General features: G+C 39.4%; 1 pseudogene; it reads right to left on the reverse strand.

Moving 5' to 3' along the window:
• Positions 1–2,940: 2,940 nt before the first annotated feature.
• The window catches only part of LOC104075051, a 20,927-nt pseudogene continuing 1,919 nt past the window's right edge, over positions 2,941–21,948 (reverse strand).

The following is a 21,948-nucleotide window of genomic DNA, read 5'->3' on the forward strand; positions in this document are numbered from 1 at the left end:
GACTCAGCCAGTGTTGCAGACATAAATTGTAGATGAGAGCAAAACACAGACTGAGTATATCACAAAACATATCAGAACTGAAGTATTCACACTAAGAGATGCAACAACATTTCCTACAAAGAAATGATGCAGTGCAGCAGAAAGCAACCAAGAGCACTCTAAAACAATCAGATGGCCAAACACAGCTTCGAAATTTCAGCTTGGCTGTAAGGAAGAAAGCTGCAAGTAAAGGTCTCTCAAGCTATGACTTTCTGTTCTACTCACTTTGCTGATGAAAGAGGGAATGCTATTTTTATAGCACTCAGTTCCTGCTACTGGACCCAAACCAAACAAGAAAGTAAGTATCAGCCCCAAAGAGAAGGTAGGATTCACACCAATTCACAAGAATTAAAGTTTGTTCAGACATCCTCCAAAAGAGTGAAAAAAAACCCCTCAGCTGAGGAAGCATCACACAACAAATTCCAGGCTTTGTGAAGTAGTAAAAAAATTCATTAGTAAGCTGAGTGCTGTGAAAACCTCTGTGCTGCTTCTAGTGCCTACCAATGATGACAACTTATTTCCAGCCTTAGAATGACTAATACCATGTTCAGCTAATACAAAGTAGGAAACTTCTGCTGTATTTAGGTACCTCATAAAGTTAAGAGATTAATTATCACAAATCTTTGCCAGGTCTTTCAGTTTGTTCAAGGAGGAAGTCAACATCTAGTTTCCTGGTAGCTGGGTTGGAGAAAACCATTCTGAAAAAATTGGCTTTGTCACCTTATGGCTGATAGCTAACCATTGCCATTCCTTCTTCTGTCATCTGTGCTTTGATCTTGGAAGCAATCTGCATACAAGATGGGAATGAGTGTGGTTAATAGCCTTTCTGAAAAAAGAGGGGTGGGGAAAAAAATAAAAAGAGAAAAAAGTTTCTTTCTCCCTCTGCTCTATGCCTGGCTTTGCAATATAAGCTAGCATGTTGTTCAACCCAGATCAAAACGTTTCACAGGGGTGTGTCTAACTGAAGAAAGAATTTGTCAGGAGGAGGAGAACAATGCATCATTTTGACTGCATAGTTTCAAGTGTCGTATGGCCTTTACTGAAGCCAGAGAGAATTCTGTCTAAAGAAACAGGGCGGAAAACAAGTAAATTCAAAATGAGGAAAGACAGTAAGCCCCTGGATTTAAAATAATTTGATAAAGGATTAACGCAAGCATTTCATTATGGGGATTATCTGATGAGTATTTGATGTGATTAATGCTTTCAGAAGTCATACTTTAATATTACAGCTGTGCGACTAGTTAGATTACTCTTTGTTCTCTTATCAGACAGTTCCAAAACCCAAGAAGTTTTCATAATGGCTAAACAAACAAGGGAGGCACTACAGTCGTAGGGATGCTAGCCTACCCCACTGCAGTAAGGGATGACTTACTCCAGTACAATCCTTCCTCCCCCACTTCTCTGCCTGGTCTTGCAGCCCCCATAAATGCAGAAGCTACGTAATTCCTTCCAATCCCCTCCTGACTCCACCAAAACACCACAGAAAGTGATCATAAATTGCCTTTATTCCCTCACTTGCAGCCCACTGCAGGGGGAAAAACTCCTTCAGGCATGATTATGACCGCCCTGGGAATAAGGATGGTGGTAGAGACTCAGCAGGGCTGGGTCATTCAGACTGCAACACAGGGCAAAAGTCAGAGAGGACCGTAGTTGTATTAACACATCATGATTTTCTTAATGTTGGTATAATATACATTCAGAATTGTGTTACTGCTGTGGTGTTAATTCAAACCTCTCCACTATCACAAACACTTCCAAAGATATTTTATTGTTTTCTTTGGAATATACGTGTGTGCGGTTTTATTTCATTTGTCTTTGGATTTGTCCAGTTCTACTTCTGACACTTGTTCTTTGCACATCAGTCAAACATTGATGTTTGAATCCTGGTTACACTCAAACAAATGGAAGAGATTAAACTATTGAGAACTACTGCTAAATGCCTTAGTAACCTCCAGATCAACTGAATAATGTTAAAAACATGACCTGATCCCATTCTGGTCCACTTGGCCTTCCTTTCAGACTTGGTGGGATGTACCAGAAGCACACATTGGTGAGTTCAGGCTTCAAAACCAAAATAAGTTTATTTCTCTGCTTAGGAAACACCAAATCACAACAGAAACCTCTCCTGCTCTTTGGTCTGAAGTCAGAGGACCTGACATATATTGAGCAGTACCTGCATGATTTATACTCCAAGTAACTTGCATTTTTCAGGAATTCTAACCTGTGTCTAGAGAACTATTGTTCTGACCAAGGCTGATAATTACTGCAAATCAGTACTACTTGCTACCCTCCTCATCATGCTTGCTTTCTAAAGAAATCCACATCTATTAGAACTTTTCCCTGGAAAATGCTGAGTACTCTGGTCCTTATAAAGCAGAACATTAAAGCAGATGTTTATCATTAAAATGTTGGGCTGTTCTGTCATTGTGTGGACCTGAGATTAGAATGCTACACAGAAAGCAGTCTGAATCTCCATCATGCATGCAATACTGCCATTTTAAAATGCTACCATTTTAAAAACAAATTATTCAGAACAGCAATGAAAAAAAGGCCATATTTCTAAGTTTCACCTGCAATAAAAATAGTAGAAAAAATTACTAGGGTTAAATGGAAGTGTTTTGTTTCGGTAAGACCAGCTTTTACATTTTAAGCAATTAAGTATTGCTGTATAAGTAGTGAAACAAAAAAGGTCAAAATAAATTCCTTTTGTGTTTTATCTTTTCAAACTACCTGGACATTATGAAAATAATAAGTCTAATCAACACAATAATCCTTGCACCTTCCTGCTCTCCCATTGAAACCATTACAAATAAGCATAACTACAAAATTATTTGATTTTTTTATTGCTTTGACAGAATACTCTGATAGGTTTGTTAACATCTTGCAGGATCAATACCTTACCTGTCCCCAGCCAATTATCTTCTTCCAGCTGAGCACTAAAAATAATCCTAATCTGATTTGCTACCCTTAGTTGCAATACCAGCAGTGTTTGCTGAATAAGAGGAAGAAGGGTTAAAAATGTTTTGCTTCTTCAAGAAATACACCTTACCATAAGGACTCTCAACAGTACACTATGAAAATGCCTGCTTCAATTAAACAAAGAAAAAATAACAAAACCAAAGTACGATGTTACATTAGCAAACAATATTGAGTATGTGAGAAGTAGAAGACAATATGTAGAGAGCAGAGATCAGAAAGATATTCCATTCATCCATACTTACTTCATCATCAAATACAAGCCCAAAGTTTTCTCTTGAACTCATTTCCTTGTGAAGGCACTTAGCAAGTTCAAGGAATCTGTTGATAAGCGTCTCAAAGCCTGATGTTCCCTGTTGAACATCAACACGTTTAGAGACCTGGTCATAGCAATGATAGACATTCACTATATATTACATAGAGATAAACATGATGATACAAAATTATAGGTTACGCTGACCTGATAACTTAGTGTTTTGCAGAATATACCAGTCTAGAATATGCCAACAATAGCTTTACAAAAGTAAGAAACTGTTATGAAATAATGCCATTCTGGAATAAGCGTTGGTTCTTGTCATTGTTGTTTGTGATTAAAGTACAAAAAAGTAAGTGTGCACACTTTATATCCTATGTTTACAACATCAAACTTTTATGCAGCATAAACTATTTCATACGGGACATAACTCTGTTTATCTAACTCAAAGAAGTGGCTACTGTATTCTAAATAAAACTAAAATTCCATACCTATACATAAGTATTTCTATACATAACTATTTGGAACAGGAAAATGGGCAACACCCTCTCAAGGAAAGGGACGAGATGTTCTAAGCTTTAAAGACTGGAGATGTTTGGAAAACAAGGCTACACAAATAGAAGCATGTAATGATCTTACATAGAAGATAGGAAGAAATCATAGAATCATAGAATATCTCAAGTTAGAAGGGACCCATAAGAATCATCGAGTCCAACTCCCTGCTCCTCGCAGGACTACCTAAAACTGAACCATATGACTAAGAGCATTGTCCAGATGCTCCTTGAACTCTGACAGGCTTAGTGCTGTGACCACTGCCCTGGGGACCCTCTTCCAGTGACCAACCACACTCTTCAGTAAAAGATTGATGCAGAAGCAAACAAAAATAAAAAAAAAACCACAATGGGCATATGTTATTATTTTCTCTTAAGCTCCTGAAAGCTTGATTTTGATTACGGACAAAAGATCACTTTAATTCTTGCTATATGTCTACATGCTATTTGCAGTTGTTCCCTTTCCAAAGCACTCTCCATCAGCATAGATTTCCTTACAATACTTATAGGTGATTTTGAGAAATGAATACAGCTGCCCTTGTCTCCATGCTTTAAAAAGCATGTTTACCCTGGATGAATTTTGTGAAGCTTTTTAGCTGCTGAAGTGTCCCATACCAAAACAGGGTTTCAATGCGATGACATATGGTTTTGAACTCAATCCACTTGTCCTTCGCCACTCACAAGTTTTACTTGTACTTTAGACTGCTTTAGGATCCCTGAACCATTAAAGAGACCAGTTAAAGGAAAGATGCTTGCAGAATGTTTAGCAGCATGTTTAGCTTCACCATTAGGGGGATAGGAACCTACAGGTTTTAATTTAAACAGGACACTTAATTCAAATAACTCTGGAGAGGGGAGATGAACCCCACAGCCATATAATTTCTAACTCAAATGTGACTTGTAATAAAATGTGTTTCTTAATATTTCCTGCTGGACTCCAATTTAAAGTTTACTTTTACCTTTAATTTCAAATATTTTTCAGTCTGAAACAGTGAAGAAAATTTGTTAAGTTTCTGGAATAAATCTGTATTTTCAGAGTCCTTTCCTACCTGGAAACAAGCTGGAACAGATAGCCTGCGTGCATCTGGTTACAGGATTGTAGAATATCCTAGTAAAACAAAATAATGGTCACTTTGTAATGATATATGTGCCAATAACTCTTCAGGAAAATTCTTTTTTTTTCTTTCTAACTGGAGTTTAAAAGAAAATAAGCAGGACTAAAAATCTCTCCTTGCTCAAAGCCACACCTCCATTAACTGAAGAGAAAGAAAGCTTAATGAAGCAGTAAGAGGATCTTTCCAGCTTAAACCCATGAAAATTAACAGCCAATCACACATGTGAGGAGGCATCATGTGATGTTAAAAGTGATTATTCCCCCAAATGAGTTTTTCAGGCATTTAACCTCTAAGACAATATGTTTCCTATTGTTCCTATGGCTAAGAATGACAGCACAGACCTTGGTAAGCCTAACCACCAAATAAGCAAACCTGTTAACTTCTCCTAGTAGTATCTCATAGGTAAGTTGAGTGGTTTTGCCATATAATGGCAAGGTTAAAGACAAGGTTAAAGAAAGGTTAAACCCCTAAGATAATTAATGCACCCACCGCAACTTTATCCTGTGGCTTGTCTACATGAGAAAATTAGTGAGCACTTTGCTAGGCTATAAAATAATGCTACATTGCCTGTGTGGTCTCCAAACATCTCCATGAGAGGTTGGTTGCTGCATTTTGAAAGCTACCCCATGCTGAGTACTTGAAGAACTACTTGCACAAGGAAATAGAAGTAACTAACATGCTATAAATTTACACCTTTCCCTATTGCATGCTGACTTCTCCTGCAAATAAAACACAGAACTCTACATACTGTGCTAAGGTATCTAGCAGCACAAAATATGTTTTAACTTTTACTATGGTATATTCTGTTTGTCAGGCTTTAGTTTGGTAAGCACGCTTTGCTGTTGAAAGAATGGCAGTTTCCATAGGCATTTTAATGAAAAGGTGAGAGAAGCGAGTAGTCTGCTTTTCTAATTTATACAAAGAGACAATACTTAGAATAACAACTAACCCTGGGATCTGACAGAACCCCTCTCAAATCTTTTCATTCAGTGTATTTCCAAATATTTGCAACAGCTTAGAAAAAGAAGTCTGCGTTTGTTGGAAGAATCTCAAATCAGATACTGTACCATGTAAATCTGATAATTCTGCCTTTCAATTTTAAATCTTTAAATTTATAAATGCATAAGTGACTATAAGTTTGGCTTACATAACCTTGCAGAACTATTTGCTCCTTTTTGGGGAGAGTTTTCTGAAATCCAGAAGTGAACTCAAAGACATTGCATTACTCTTTAGGTGTTTGCTAACAAAATAATGCTTTTCTTGTGTGTCTAAGAATCTGTAAAAGACATACATCCATTTTATGCTTTTCTTGAGCCCTCTCTGATTTTTTGAAACTGTTGAGAAGTGGACCTGATCACTGTCCTTGCGCATCTCTCCTTTACAGAGTATACCTGTAGGATAGGATCTGAAGGAGGTTCCTAGGAACACGTTTCTCTACTCATTTGACACCAGTTGAATAGGAAAGCCTTTCCTCTTGGCCACATAATAGTTCTGGAGCAGGAAACCTCAGAGATATAAGCTCTACAGCAGAAGACAAGGTTGGCTATACAAGCTATCAGAAAGCTCCAAAGAAAGAAGTAGTTAAAGAACTGATGCTTCTGAGTGGTAAGCCAGCATTCATGCTTCTAGCATTAATGGAACCTCAAACTTGCTCACAGGAGTCACACAAAGTGCATTGTGATAGAAAAGTGGGCCCATTTCTGTTACCTTTCCACAAATGAGGAAAGCTGAACACTGAAGCAGAGCCCCCATCAACTTCCAATTCCAAATAACAGAATGGGCCATGGAGGTCAAATGTAATGTAAAGCACTATCCAGATGTTAAAGGCTGCATCTCGTAAGTACTCCAAATTTTTCCCATGCATATAGACGCTTATTAAATAGTTATGTATGACCACCAGTTTGCATAGCACATAATTTGTGCTATATGTTATAGCTATGCTGTTCACCACAGTACAGTACAGACTCCCCAGATTGGACTGACAGTAAAAACAACATACCTTCACAGCAGCACTATGGGCTAATTTGTCCTGATTCTGGGATTTAAACTGCTTGCATATACCCACACAGCACTGTGGTCTGCAGTATAAATACACTCTGAAAAGGCTTGCAGTTCTAGGTCAGGGACATAGGATAACAAGTCAGGGTACAGAAACTGGGAGACATCATCCTTAAAACGAAAGCAGTTCCAAGAAGAAAACTAAGGGGAAAAAAGGGCCAATGGTTGATGAGGAAATATGTTACTGTGGGATATTTAAAGCAGAAGCAACAGCTTGATGAAGGTATAACACTTGTGGCAGGAAAAGGAAATCCATGGAAGATATGTTCAAGAAAAGTTTAATACATTGAGAGGGCAAAGAAATCAGAGAGAGAGGCTGGGATGTTTTTTTAAGGGGGCCAGGATTTTTTTTTTCCTGGTGTTTTTTTGTTTTAGGGGGAGGGTTGGCCGGGTTTTGTTGGGTTGCGGGTTTTTTTTATTATTAGTTTGTTTTTGTTTTTTCCTAGATGCCAAATGTCATTGCATAGTGACAGAAAGCAGGGAGAGAAAGCAGCAGCAACATGGTGAGAATGACAAGAGAAAAAAGATTATCTACTCAAAGAAAAAAAAAACCCACCATGTTCTTGTACTCACCTTTCAATGCCATTGAGTTTAAAAGAATGTTTCCTAGACATCATTATGCCACCACCCCATGCAGCCTGCATAAAATGATTGACTTACACTCATAATAAAATAGGCAAAGATTTGCAACCACCATTAAATATTTCATCTTAGGAGTATAAACTATTCAATGAATTATACAGAAAGAAACTCAAAGAGGAAAAGAAACTTACAGCTTACTCTCTTCCCCCAGCACAATTAGATGACAAAACCAATATATTAAAAATAAAGTAGGTTGATGACATATAGCAATTATTATAAAGGGCTGCACTACACCAGTGATTTTCTATACCATTCTGTTGTTTATTATACCAGATAATAAACTGGTTGTATTTGATTCAACCTAGTTATACAAAAAGTCCTACTGACTTCAACATGGTTTAATGCATCAGTAAGATGAGCAGGATTTAGCACCATAACAAGGACTCAAAAATACCAAATGTTATATTCTGGTCACCTTTATGCCAATCCACATTTCATTATTTTCAGTGAAGGCATGATTGCATATGAAAGTAAGTTTGGTCTTTAGCTACAAATAGTTGGGTTACGTGGATGTAAGAAAATAATTTGCCTTTATATTCATTCTGTATTCTTTTTTCACTGCAATCATCCCTTTCAAATACCTTGAGCTCCCACCTCTGAAGTACCAAACAGCAGCTATCAGAGCAAGGCAGCTATACAACAAGGTTTCCTATTTTTGCCCACATAATTAGTCTGACATCCTTTTCATATTTTGCAGAAATTAGAATATCTTTACAGGACACAGTGATTTCAGTGGAATAAGCTCATTATACTTCTATTGTACTGTCATTGTACTATGAAGAAATCAGTGCTATGCACATCAGCATTCAAGTATTTTTATGTGCAACAGCCAAAATTTCCTTAAAATGGTTTCCTAATATTAGGCATGCAAGCCTATTTATAGCACCTCTCTAGAAGTTTTCAGGAGGGGCTAATGGACTAGAGCTCCTATAAATGTCAAAATCTGAACAAAAACCAAAAAAAAATTCAGACTATTTAGTAAACACAATACCAAAGTTGGCTAAAGATATAAACCATAACTATTCATACCTCTTCACAACAGCAGCAAAATGTCAAAAACAAAACTAGCTACTTTCCCCCCTACACCCACATACTTATACCGGAGCTAAGAATTTTGTTTAGGGTAATCAACCTTACTTTGTTACAAGCCAAGTATCCTGAAATAGGAGGGTAAACTAAATGACAGCTCTGAAGGCAGACAGTAACTCAGGAGCTCAAATGTTATATACTGCACAGGTGTGGTGATGCATTCCCCCCTTCCTCCACCCCCCGCCTTCTCCTGGGCCGCTTGATGATCTCAGAAATTCCCGTGGAACCTCGGCCTTGGTGTATTGAAGTCTGGCAGTTGAGCGCTCCTTGACCGTATCAGAAACTCTGCATGGCTGAGGCTGGGAACGTACTCCCACTGCCTGGCCCAGGTGTCATCCCCTGATACCCTTATCTGGGTCGCAGCTCAAGCGAACAACACTGAAACCTTGAGAATTTTCAGTAACTACCACCTGGGACTGTGGCCAGGATGGAAATTTACAGCTGACTAAAGCCAATCATCCTGCGTGGAAATTTAGACTAAAGCCAATCATCCTGCGAACCTACAAACAGTGGTCCCAAGTGAGACCCTTTGAGCTCTCCTGGACCGCAGTGCGCTGCGCGCAGCATCTCCCTCTGGGTGGGACGCCCCTCAGAGCTCGCGACCTCTCGAGTCTGCAATATTCGGAGGACAGTCGCTGAAAGCTGATGACAAGACCTGGGCTGAAACCCTTCACTCCTCGAGGCTCAACGCTTCACCAGTTGAGAAAAAATGCCTAGACGTTTGTCGTGAATATTTCTTCACTGAACTCGAAGGGAATTTTTAACAGGTACCTTTTGTACATTTATATATATTTGTCTGTGTGTGTGGGTATGAACCAATAGTAAGCATAATTTGTAATTAAGTCATGACTGTAGTAGACTCTACTAACTCACTTTGTAAACATTAAATTAGTTAGTGATTAAGTGCTGCTAAAATAGTGATCCACCTTAAAACTGAATGAACCTTAGACTGCTGCTAAACACATATAGTCCCTTACCCTTTTGTACTAGACATAAACTGTTGACCAAGTCTGAGACTAGGAGTGGATCCAGCCGCACCTGGGCTCCTCTCTGAGAAGGAGTTTGGAAAGCAAGGGGGCCTACTCTGAATCTCGTGACTCAATGGGAGGGTCTCCTTACTCTTTGTATTAGACATAAACTGTTGTCCAAGTCTGAGACTAAGATTGGACCTAGCTGCACCTAAGCTCCACCAGGAGTTTAGAAAGCAAGGGGGTCTTCTCTGAACCTCGTGACTCAACGGGAGGGTCTCCCTTACCCTTTTCGTCCTTGGTCTCTATCATTCCTCTCTATCAGCTCAATTACAACACGATTTTCCTTTGTATACTTCATCCATGTAGTAAGTGACAGAGTGAACCTTGCCATCGAACTCTGTTAAGTCGCGCTTTTATAAATCTCTATTAAAATCACTTTCTGCTAATACCTTTGATGGTGATTCTTTAAGAGGCCTCTAAACCACTCATTTGCAACAACAGGCAGCGTGTTTAATTTTTGGAATTGACTTAGCTGATGCAAGAACAACCATCTTAGAAGTGGTATGTGCTATATTACTGCATGAGTGCAGGCAAGATTTTTGTACACAAGCACAACCTATACTGAAAGATTATATCCTCTTCTGTATTTTTTTCCGATAGCATCTATTCAGGCAAACAGGCCATTCGTTTCATAATGTCAGGAAAGCTGTACCTACAGAAATAATTCCAGCTTTTAAGCTTATGAGAATGCCAAGCATTATTTCTGGAAAACCTTACATCCACATGCATCCACAGCTTATGCTTCTCACATATGTCAGCAACGTCAGAAAGGGGATCAAAGGCTCCATTAAGGGTGGTGCCAGCAGTGGCACTGATAAAGTGGGATGTGACCCTGAAAGTGATAGAAGATTTTGCAAGTCCCCATGAGCTCAAAAACATCTCAGAAAACCTTTTGTGCTTTCCTCATATCTCTAGCAGAACTTATCTCTAAAATTAATAATGAAGAGCATTCTTCTTTACTATCTCATCTCTTCCCATTTCTTAAACTCTTATTCTGTTTCAGGGTGAACTGGAAAAAAGGGTGCTTTTCCAAAAAGGGAAAAACCCAAAAATATAATGGCACATATAATGGCACTTTATCTGTAGGACTGCTTCTATTTGTGTGTGATACAGTCTTACATATCCATGACACAACATAACCCAAGTATAGTCATCCATCAGAAAACTTCCATTACTTTTAATGAGAAGCTATCCAAAGACACCACAAGCTCTTAAGTGCTTTTGCAAACGTTGATCCTATTACTGCTGTGGTGGTAATTTAGCTAAAGAACATTTTTTGAGCTTTCTTGGCTCTCCCCCCAAGCACATATGCAGGTGTATCAGCAATGTGAAAAACAATTGAACAATAACAACAACAAAAGCCCCCATTTCAGATCAACCTGAAATGAAATATTTAAGCATTGAGTACCACAATAACTTTAAGATACTTTTTAAAATAGCTTAGCTGTGAGCCAACATGTTTCATTTAAAAATATATCAAATCGAAGCATTTTAAATTTTCCTCCATTTGGAGAAAACTGGCTGAAACAGCAGGCCAGAATTTGACACAAATTAACAGACAGTTCTCATTCTCTTCAAAAACAGTTTTTTCAGCTGTTTTGTTATTTCCTGGGGGGAAAAAAAAATTTATATATATATCCTGCTCTGTCTTTTACAATCAGTATCAATGACAATTTTATGTGAGTTAATGCTGCCAGATTTCAGATAGCATTGTTGGATTCAACTCCACATTAACATTAAAAATGAGAGTGATAAAAACAACCTGTCTTTTGATTTTCAGTATTTCAGCCTCTGAATCAGATGGAATCATTTTCCCAGTGTCAAATATTGCGAGAAAAAAACTCAAAGAGAATAATGTCATCTATTCTTCTGATTAGTCTCTAAATATACAGGAAATCAAGTATCAGATTCTACTTCTAAGAGTATTCACAGTACTCTACGTTCCTTATTATTTACCATGCTACTAAGTTCATGTCATCTGCAAATTTTACCAGCCTTAATTTCATGTCATCATCAAAACTGTTGAGAAAAATAAAAAACAGCACTAGAGGAAGAAACAATTCCCAGGTTCATCTTCCTCAGCCCCCTTTCATCCAAGAACTACCTAAACTTTTATAAAAAGCCATCATATGCCATTTGTGCATAGAAACCCTTACAACCCTTTTGCAGGCATTCGGTGGCTCGCTTGGTGTCTTTGACCACGTACGGCCTCAGCCCCGCGCGCGCGTCGGCCTGCAGCAGCCGTCCTCGCCTCCTCACCGAGGTGAGTTGGTCGGCAGGAAGAAGCTGGAGCACCAGTTTGCTGACCCACACTGCCTCATAGGACCGTAGCCAACCTTTTCCTTAGTATTTACCCTCTGGACAACTACATTTACTAAGGAACCGTATTTTAAAGCCATTTATGGTCCAGGGGGCTTCTTCCCCAAAGTAGGAGAAGTCAGCTGTTGTGCCCAAGCCTCTTTCAGGTCAAAACCTTCCAAAACCAGTATTTTCTGCTTTTTCAGTGTCCTTACTTAAAATTTCAATGTCGTTACACTAATTTCATTTTTTAATTTTGCACTGGGTGCAGGTGCCGGCAGCAGCGGCGGCATCTGCAGGGCTGAGGGAAACAGTGTGAGAAATGGTCCTGCAAACCCCAAGGGGAGAGCAGGAGGAGACGAGGAGGTGTGGGTCGTTTTTTGTTTGGTTGGTTTGGGGTTTTTTTTGGTTTTTGTTTGGTTTGTTCCCCTCCCCTGCCCCCGTGAAATGCAACTTAAATTCTGTTTTAACAAGAAAAAGCCTGAAGCAGAACTAAAGAGATGTGCCCTAAAGCCCTGCACATATTCCAAGAGCAATGAATAGAAAAGAAATATGTCTGTAAACTTCTCCTTGAAATCACTACTGCATCTGTTCCACTAGCCTTATGTAGAGGACAGAAGGTCACATTCCAATAATAAGGAAAAAAAACCTTCTAAACAAAACAGTAGAGGTCTAAAATGAAAGGAATTCAGACAGACTGAAAAATGGTAGTGAATGCTTGGACAGAAGCTCAGAAGAAGACGGGCTCCAGCCAAGGCTGCCCTAGCTTAAGAGGCCAGTTCCCCACCATCTGTTCCTGTGCACCCAAATCGCCTTGGGCAAATCCTTTCGTTTGGAAAGCAAAGGCAGGTCACTGCCTCTTACACTCCCACCTGCGCCCCAAGGAGGCACTCCGATATGAGCAAGGGCCTGCCACCCCACCCCAGGCTCCTGGGCTGCTGCTGCCCCAAGGAGACAAATGTGTTACAGGTAGGAGCACCTGGAAAATTATCACACCCCTGGAAAGGCTGAATTAAGAAAGGCGGAATCTATCTTATCCCGTATTGGTTTTCTTCCCCATGTTTCCTGAAATGGCTGAGCAACACATTGCTCTTTGCACAGAAGAAGGTGGCAAGAACACCCAATCCCATTCTCTGCCCAAAACACTTTCTGCCACTTTGACTCACACCGAAGAGCACCATCTCCTAGATGCAAATAAGCAATGAGATTGTAGAATATATCTAGGAGAGTCCAATAATTTTTACTCCATTTTTTTCCTCAGGCACAACAGCCACTTTTTACTTAAACTGAACAGGGTAAGACCTGAATAAAGACCTAAAAAAATCAACTTGTAAAACTGAACCCTGTTTTTTTATGAACAGTGAATTTTGTTCAAGACAGAGTTCATTTTAAAAGATGGGATTCCCACTAGGAAACAGAACCAAAGGCACACTGCATCAGAGGAAGTTAAGCGCAACAAAACATTCTTGATAGGCATGGCATGTCTTGCCTTTTATCACAGTTCACTGTAATTACGTTATCTGTCCCAATTCTAAGAACCACTGCTGCTTTCTTCAGTGAGTAATGGCTCTTAAATAAGAAGAGCAGAAAGTCTGAGGGAGCTTTAAGCACATTTCAAGGTGCACATTTCAAGGTGCACATTTCAAGGTGCACACAAGAAATATAAATGGTGTATATATATATATATTTTTACGTATGGTATATGTTCCTCTTCATTCTTTCTGTCCTGAAGAAATACATTGTGCGTGACTCAGTTACGTTAAAATGCCAGCATTAAAGAAGAGCCCTGTTAACGTTCACCAGCGTTCTGTTGGTTTGTGTCTTCAGCAGAAACAGCAACACATCCTTCAGAAGAAGCTGTCTGTCTTCTGTAATGCATTCGGTTGTGCTACATTGAACCATGCCATATAGGAAACTAACAGTTCTTCCTCAGATGGTTTCATAATGCTTTCTGATAATAAGGTCACATATGTGCGTATAAATATATATATTTTTAATCATAGTTAATTAACTTAAGCATAGTACTTAGCAATTTGCTAAACCATTTAAATTATAGTAGTAACGCAACATTTGTATCATGAATACTTACTAAGTGGTTGGTTACTTGAGCATTGGTTAGTGCAGTTAGTCCTAAAGCCGAAGGTGAAAGCACTGAGATATATAACTACTTAGAATTTCTCAAATCAAACATTACAGGATTTGCATAATATAAAGGGATAAATTTATCTGAACTATTCTCCACCATTTTTGTTTGGATATTAATATCCTTGACTTTACAGTGGAGAACTAAAGCCATTAAAACCTTTGCTAAATGTTTTATCACATGCCTTCACAGTGACAAAACGAAAAGCAGGCAGGGAGCATTGCCCTCTGAAATGACATCCCCAAAACACAGCTGAGGCAGCAGCATCAGGGTGATGCTCACCATCACCCCACCCTGTGCATGCACAGCTACAAGGTCAAACTGGTCCTCTCCAAACACCTGCAGAGAGGCAGCCGGCCCCCACAGAAGGCTGTCACAGTCTGTTTGGGTCTCTCAAATTTACGGGACAATGTACTCTGCGATTTAAACTTTATTTCATGAGCTCATTAAGAATTATGACAAACATGACAAGCAGGGGCTCAACCTCCTTTTGTCCAGACTAATCTATCACATGAATTAACTTATTCACCTTCAAGTCATAAGGTTTCGTAACTTATAACCCATAACTCTTAATTCGGGCACCTATGAGGAAAAAAAAAAAAAAAAAATTAGTTACCTAGCCAACGGTGAGAATGCTCATCTTTCCCACCCCGTCATGGTGCGGGCGTCCCCTGTACCGCACCGGGAAGCACAAAAGCTTCAGCAGTCCAGCTGCTGTTGGATCAACTTCAAAAGCTTTTTGGGTAAGCTGAGGTTTTATACCTTGCAGCTTGGAGGTTTGGTCTATAGCATTTCCACAAGTTAGCGGATTCTGAGGAAACCACCAGACAAAGATGATGGCTGCAGGAGACAGCAATTTGCAGGTGGTAATGGCTGCATAATGGCCTGTTAGCTCTTTCTGGCCCCCTGTCCTGCCTACATGGTTCTCTTGCTTTGACCTAATGGCACTGCTCCCAGCATACATCAGGTCTTATCATGAGTTGGGTTAGTCGAAATCTAAGCAGGAGTTGAGGGAACAGTCACAAGTGCACAGCCACAGCACCGAGTGGCATGTCCATCCCACCTACATTGTCACCACAGGGTGTCCTGGGAGGCTCCCTGAGGCAGGGCTGGGAGCAGGGAGGGCAAGCAGGAGAAGGGAGCACAGCTTGGCCGTTCAGCTGGCTGTGAGGCACCCTGGTCCTACCAGGCAGATTCTCACACTTGAGGAAAAAATGCTCGGTTTTGTTGATGCTTTTGAGACCCCAGCGTCAGCTTTTACACCCAGAGGGTGTTGCTTTCTTCCTTTCACAAATCCCTCCACTCCCTAACTTCTGGAGAAGGTCAGGCCCAAAGAGTTCTGTGCCAAGCCCATTCAACTTGGCACACAATACACTCAACCTCTTTGGCTTGGGAGCAAACCCTGGAAGACTTTTCAGTGCACATCACAGCTCTTTTAAAGGTATTTGCAGCAGCAACACAAGGCAAGCAGCCAGTGGCTTAGCCAAAGTGTCTGTAGGGCAGAGCAGTGTCACCCAGATGCCCTCCGTGTGCATTACTGATGTAGTAGATACAGTTTGTTACAGTACCTATTATTCTATATTGCTCGCTTCTGTAATTTTAAACAATGAAGATTTGTTACTTAGAAGTTAGGTAACTAACAGGTGTTGTGTTTGTAAGTGTGTGGAATTGTAACTAGTATAAACTGTGTATCCCAGAAGCATTGTTAGATTCTAGTGAAGGTTAACCTTGGAAACGAGAACCATAAACAAGCTTGGTCCAGACGTGACTTGGAGACAAACCTCGACCTTATAAGGAAAGAAAGAAACAAGTTCACAAAGAGTTCACTACCCAGCCGACCACCAGAGACCACCCGAGACCCTCAAGACGACCCTAAAGGCTTTAGTGCGCATGTGTCTAGGATGATGTGATGTTATAATTAGTTCCTGGAAATTTAATGAATATGTGAAAGAGAAATTTAAAATATGTATGGAAGCATGGATATAAACAGAAAGGTGATTAGACCAGGTGTGCTTGATTTGCGGCAAGTCCACCGAGCACCCAGGCCTGAATAAAACAGTATCTCTCCTGAGCGTGTGGAATTGGTTATTTGCACGCCGGGCACGAATCCGCTTTTCGGACAACATTACCAGTACTTTCTTTGTGCCACACAGCTACAAGTAGGAGTAGCCTCGTCACCTGCTCACCCGTCTTTGCCCCTGATGCGGGTGAACTGTGCTTTCCATACTTCTCCATAGCAAAGGGCTGATTGCCACTCTTGCTAAACGATCAGAGTTCAAGGAGCATCTGGACGATGCTCTTAGTCATATGGTTCAGGGTTACGGAGTCCTGTAAGTGTTAGGTAGTCCTGTGAGGAGCAGGGAGTTGGACTCGATGATCCTTATGGGTCCTTTCCAACCTGAGATATTCTATGATTCTATGATCAGAGAAAAAGCTTTTTTTTAATAAAAAGGGACAAAAAAAAAAAAAAAAAAAAGATTAGTGATACCACAGGGTTCATGACCATCTGACAGTTTTGGCAGTTTTTTATTATCGGCAGGGAAAAAAATCCTGAAAAGAACATCCCTACACTTCATTCTGATATTCATACTCCATATCAAATTCTTTCAGCTGAGAATGATTTACTTTTGAAACGTCTTTAGGTCTTTGTACCGTAAAAAAAAATAAAATTTAGTATTAGCAGTTCTTTTTTTATTGAAATGAATTGTTTAATTCAAACAAAAGGCTCTTTGATATTCCTATTTGTAAAGCAAATAGATATACTCGGTTTTGTCTAATGAATTTTTTTCCCTACTCTTTGAAACTGTCAAAATTACAATGACTAGGTAAAAAAAGAAAGAAAAAAATGATTAAAAATCACTGTTTGCCCTTGAGGCTAATTTGCTAATACAGGTCAGGAGGATATTATTGCTCCTCCCTTCCCTGCAGTAGCAAGCAAGAAAAGAGGCTCAATTAAGGGGTCTGCCTTCAGGTAACAGTGATTTCTAGACTACGTGCTTATGCAGACCATGCTATCCCATGCAGACTATCCTATGATTTAAGGATTATCTAAGGTTCAAATACTTGCAGGATGTGGATGCTTACATTAAACATCACAATCCAAGGAACTCAGAAGCACATAGCACTGCGGGCTCAAACATAGGACCAGAAGTTCCTAAATTACTGAGAATATTTTTCCCCACACACACTACAAAACATTCGGGATTTTCAGAAATCACAGGCTGTGCGCTCTAGCACAGGCGTTACAGCACTCCTCACTGATGATGTGCCATGGGCTGGAGCCTTATGGAGCCTTACTGCGGTGAGATGCTTATGCGTTCAGAAACAAACAGCACAACACATGGAAGTGCCTTTAGTTTTAGCCTCAGGGAAAGACTTGTAGCAAGCCAGCAAAACACTGTAAAGGTTTGATATGGTCCCACCTAACAGCATGGAAATGACAGAAGGAGTTTGTTTTTTGAGTAGTTTATTCCTTTGCAGAATCTGAACAGTGCATTCTTGGAGATCTTGGGCCAGGATCCTCAGTTAGTGTGAGCCATCATCGTTCTTCCAACCATGTATTAATTCCTTGAGAGGCGAGAGACTAACTCTCCAAAAACTTACCACGCTGCCTGCTTGCATAGTCTGCCACCTGCCATCAGATCAGATGATTTCCTCTCCGCTCTAGCCCATTTTGTACTTCCTCAGTTTTGGTAATGCTAGAAAACTTAGTCTGGGACATGGGAAGGAAATGATTTTTTTTTCCCTAATTATTATTTAAACAGTTGTACTTCCTAGGCCCATTTGGCCCTCTTCGTCTTCCTTTACCCATCAAGTCCTACGCTTTAGCAGAACACCAAAGCACTGAGGAGGAGGAATTAGTTGCACCCAAGTCATTGTCACTGCAGTTAATGGTTTTTTTAAAAGTTTATTGTTTTGTTTTATTGAGGCTGATTTCTGATATCTAATTGAAGAAAAATTTAATTCTAGTACCTCCAAATCTGGAGATGCTTCTATCTGGGATTTTTTAGGCTGAGAAAGTATTTTTACCACATTTTTACAGTATTTTTCAATTGTCACAATTTATGTGTTGAAATGATAAATAGTATTTAAAAAAATATAACCAAAGTTATCTGCCTTCAAAACAGTTCCACTGCTGTTTGCTTCTAGATTAAAATGAAAGTACAAGTTATTGCCTATCTTACTGCAAACTCTTTTACCCTCTCAAAAACTCATCTTCCTCTAGAGCCTGATCTAAGTACAAGGTCTCTCAATTCAGTGGGGCTAGAAGACTTACACAGGCTGACACAACCCGTACCTTGCTTTACTTACCTGGAGAAAATATGTCATCTGCTTAAAATTCCCTCCATCCAATCATTTAATGCATTTTCTTCAGAAAAATCTGCTCCATGATAGTGAACACAGGAGCCATTTCATATGTGAACCTATATATACACTTTTTTTTTTTTTAAAACACAGAAGTAACAGCTTATTTTAAGAGTATTTCATGATGCAGGAGAAACATAATCAAATGGAAGTTTTGATTTAGCAAGACCAGAGAACACCAATATTTGCCTTTCTGCAGAGGAGAAAGATGCTGCATTTCTGATAGACAGACACGTTAAGGGGTCACCGTACAGTCTGTGATTGTATCTACTGCTTCTAAAAACTGTAGTTCACATTCAGGTTTTTGCTACAAAATTTACTTAATTTATGTGTGAGTTGTGAACTATAGCTCCCTGGACTGAAACAGTCCAGCATTTCAGAGCCATACCTCAAGTTATTTTTGCTGAAAATTAACACTGGACCATGTAGCACAGTCTTTGTGCCATACCATCACATTTGAGACATTCTGCATGGGGTCTGTGGTGATGTTGGGCGACTACAATAACCCTAAAGCATCAAGTACTGGTTTAAAATAAAATTACAGTCCTGTCAATTTATGCTCCGTGGAGCGAGGGGGTTTGACAGCTACCTGACACGTCTTGCAGAGAGAGTTAAAAATTCTTTAACCGAAATTGACGTGCAAGACAGACATTCAGGAAACCAATATTGCCTAATGAGGTCCATTTAGTACATGGACGTACCAGCCCACTTCACCATACAACTCCAAACCAGTCTGAAGATGGACGCAACTGCTAGCCAGTAACATAAGTATTTACAAGGGCTTGATGAAAGTCTTGCAGGTTGTTTTCTGTTACCTGCAATGCAGAGGACAATGCACTGTGTCTGGCAAAAGTGAACTACATGCCATGCAAAAATACTACACTACTTGATGACTTGCATGTAGTTGAAATCAGTTTTACTTAGTCTACGCTGCTCTACTAGATTACAAAGCCATACAGATTTCTAGATTACAAAGCCATACAGATTTTTACCTGAAAACAGATTTATGAGAGGTGCTTATAAGGTATAGTTATGCACTATTGCCTAGTACTAGAGCCCAAGGGAATGCTTTCTGCTTTTCCTTTAATTGAACTTTCCTATAAACTTTCTGCCTTCCAATTATTTTAAATTACGTGGCTACAACCAACCTGATATAATAAATTTATTCAGTACAGACTTATTAGACGTGACACTGAAGCACTGGTATTTTCTAGTTAAACCAAAGTCTGTAACACAACAGTCCTATAAATGTAGCTTAGAATGTCAAAGAAAATAATTATAATCTAACCAGCCCAGATTAATATATCACATTACCACCTGAACTGAAAACCAGACCAGGATAACCTTAACCATTAGATAAAAAGTAGCAATAGGAATTTTCTTTGGAGGGCAAAAATCAGAAGCTGAGTTTTAAAGCAAGCAAGAAAAAACTCTGAAAGTTGAGGCAGAATTCTGGGTGGCTTTCTGGCCTTCTATGTGCAATTTTTTCCATATGGCCAAGTTTGCCTGGAGCGCAGAAATTTAGACTAATAAGCAATAAGCTCTGTTTGCATGCCAGACTGTCAGAATGATGCTCAAATTAATTATAAACAATGGCTTTGCCATCACCAATGAAGGCAAATGCATGCTTAATTTAATTGCAAACATCAGGAATGAAAAATGGTGGCTCGTACACTTTATGACACCAGACCCTTTTTTTTTTTCCCCCTGCAAATTAGACTATAGCTTGTCAGAGGGGACTGAAAGACTGTTTCAGTCCTTTGCAAATAAGCTCCCTATCCAAATATAAGTAGTTCAACTCAGAAGGAGGACTACTTACGTGTTCAAAACATGATGGAATAAAATTAGTAGACTGGGTCTACAGTTCTTATCTGATATTAATGAAGAAATGCAGTATAGATAAGAAGCCTCATAAACCCTTTTCAAAAGCTATCAGACAAGGTAACATTGCTAATAAAAAATAACCACATCCACAGTCTTAAAGAAGATTAAAGTGTTATCACATACATACAGTCTGCATACTTCTTTCTCCACCTACCTTTTTTAAAGGGAATCATGCATATTATAATTACCCAGATTTCTCTACTCCAATTTGTTCCATTTTTTTGTACACATATCTAAGACCTAAAAGGATATTCTGATTAGGAAAAGAGAGGTAGGAGCATTGTTTATCAAAGCCTGAAAAACCACTGGCTACTTCCATGAATGTAAAACTTCATTCCAGCATCTCCAAAAATAATTCAAACAAAATACAAAACCAAAAACTTCCCTCACAGGCAAGTAAGTATACATTGTCTTCCCCTCCAATACATTACAAACAACTCTTGAGTTATGTGCCCAAGAACCTAAGATATACTTCTAGGAAGGACAGAATATCCTATTGGTACCTCAGCTAAGCCTGCAACCATCAGTTCTTTCCTCTGTTTCCCTTAGCAACTGTGGAAGTACTTCTCATTAACCCTGTCATTTCTTTTCTTATATAAGCACACTTTGGTCTTTTACTCCTTTGCATTTGTCCTGTCTCTTAGCACTATTCATTTTCTGCAAGAAGAACATATTTGCTAATGCTCTCAAGGCCACTCCTGCTCCATTCCTACCCGTTCCCTGCTTCTGAAAAGCTGTATTTTCAGTCCTGAAACCTATCAAAATATCTTTGACAAAAGCCTGCCTTTTATTGATTATTATTTCATGAAGGTTAAAAAAAAAGAAAATGAGTTTAGGATAAATATTTAACAAGCCTTACTGAAAATATTATTCTGATAAACCAGAAATCAATTTACAAAGACAAATTTTTTTGGGGGGTGTGGGGGTGGTGGTGAATTGTATGTATACTTATGTACACACCTATATGTATGTATAGCCATATGTATGTGGGGCTTTTACAGAGAATTCATTAAACAAAGATTTTTAAGGTACACATAAATATAGCAGAACCAGTCACATACACACTGTAGTTTAGATTTCTTAGGAGATTCTTTGGGCAAAGTTATGGCAGGGGGGGGAATTCCCCCTCTCCTGAACCTGCTGTGTTCCCTCCTATATGGGTCTATAATGCTCCCCAGTCAATAAAATCTTGCATGCAAATATCCAGTCCTGGTCAAATATCCTAGAATATTAATTCCTCATGTATTAGTCCTGCACCTACAGTTTCACAGACCAGAGCACAGAGATATTAGAAGTTTTGATCTGCATCAACAGCAGATTTTAATTCAATGTATTTGCAAAGCAATACAGTAATTCTTATGGTTAGCACACCCAAGTCAAACACGTAAGATTAGTTGCTGACCGCCCTGTAGTTCCCCGGATCCTCCTTCCGGCCCTTCTTGTAGATGGGCGTCACACTGGCTAGCCCCCAGTCGTCCGGGACCTCCCCCGTTAAACAGGACTG

This window comes from Fulmarus glacialis, unplaced genomic scaffold, assembly GCF_000690835.1.
Source record: "Fulmarus glacialis isolate BGI_N327 unplaced genomic scaffold, ASM69083v1 scaffold36253, whole genome shotgun sequence".
Classification (NCBI taxonomy): Eukaryota; Metazoa; Chordata; class Aves; order Procellariiformes; family Procellariidae; genus Fulmarus; species Fulmarus glacialis.